Below are 1630 nucleotides of genomic sequence, written 5' to 3'. Positions count from 1 at the left end.
GAAATGGCATAATGGTGGGGAATGCTTATGATACCAGCATTTGAGGTCCTGAGGTATCTGAATTGAGACCACCCTGTACTATGCACTGGTTACCAGGTCAGCCTATGCTACATAGCAAAGAACATAGCCCCTATCCCTAAAATTCATCATGGCAAAGCAGTATACGATATATGTGCATTTAACTCATAGGAAATAGCTATAGAATGTAATTTCTACACTTCTCAGTGAGCATGCAAAGCATTAGGAACATGGACAATTCTGCTAATCAGAACATAGGGGCTAAAACTAGCATAACCTAGTTCTAAGTATGTTTTAATATTTAGTGGTATAGAATCGTGTGTCACTGTGAAACCTGTATAGAAAGAGAGAAGGAAATCTACCCAATAGAAAAAAAGGAAGAATAAGAATGAGAACACTCCATGTAGCTCTGATTTCTAGAGGGGAGTTGTTTGCAAACCTGGAGCTGTGAAGGTAGAGGACACGATTGTGGTACTTATACAAATGGAGAGCCATGGACCCACTACTCCAGCCCATGAGACTCTGAAAGATGACATCACAAGGTGTCATGAGAGAGAGGAAAAACCACTTGATGATATGTCTGGATGGTAGCATATAGCAGGGCCCAATGTACATTATAGCCACAGACCTGTTCAAGGCACTGCCTCCTTTGATATAGGAGAGCAAGTTGGAGTTTATGAGAACATTAACAATCCAAAAGAGGAGGAGAAAGGGAAGAATGTGCCACGAGGCCTGTGGTTTGAGTTTTGTCCAATGGGTGGTCCTGGGACTGATGGTGACAGCCTGGACCAAACTGAGGAGACAGGTTGTACAGATGGAAACACCCCGTGCCATCCTTGCCAGATAAACTGTAGTTTTGCAGCCAATATCTCCTAGGAAGTTTCTGAAATAAAACACTGTGGCAAGCTCTTTCAACCCTGTTATACAAATGATGATCATATTAGAAAATGCCAAGTGGATGAGAATTAGGTCAACTGGCCTTTTCTCAGTCCCTAAGGCAGAAGTATACCCCAGTGTTGCAAACATTAGGACATTCCTCACAGTTCCAGGTCCAATAAGAGAAAAGAAGATTATTGGGTGGATAATATTAATTACTCCAGTTCATCTTCTGAATTCAGGCACAGCACTGGGGAAAATCAATTGAGAGATGCACATGAGGTTTTCTGTCTATTTTGATGTAATGCATCATTTCACGTATGTAAATACATAGGGGTTTTCCTCATTCTTTTTCCTGGTTTGTCTGTTTTCTGTCACCATGCAAGTGATGATAGCTATAATTGGGGCAGAAACTTCAGTTTTCCTGTCTTTCAGAAAGATCCTTCTTTGTCCCCTATATCCATTAAGTTCACATGACCATGATTTTTCCACACATAAGCATGGCATCACTTTTTCCCTCATATTACTCAGTATGACCTCAGGCTACTGGTCTGTGTTTGTGACTTATCCTGTCCCTCTTCACTGCTCCATATGCAACCATCACTCAAATGACGTTGATCTCATAAAAAGCTTTCAGCTTCTTAGAAAGTTATGCTTTGTCACCTGGATCATTTCTTAGGGGAAATGATATGGTATTCTCTCATCCCAAGACCTTTGATCAATTAAGTATAGGTAG

General features: G+C 41.0%; 1 pseudogene; it reads right to left on the bottom strand.

The window, feature by feature from the left end:
* Gm11318 (predicted gene 11318) lies at nucleotides 222–1123 on the bottom strand (annotated as a pseudogene).

This window comes from Mus musculus, chromosome 13, assembly GCF_000001635.26.
Source record: "Mus musculus strain C57BL/6J chromosome 13, GRCm38.p6 C57BL/6J".
Taxonomy (NCBI): domain Eukaryota; kingdom Metazoa; phylum Chordata; class Mammalia; order Rodentia; family Muridae; genus Mus; species Mus musculus.
This window is presented reverse-complemented; position numbering and strand designations above follow the sequence as displayed.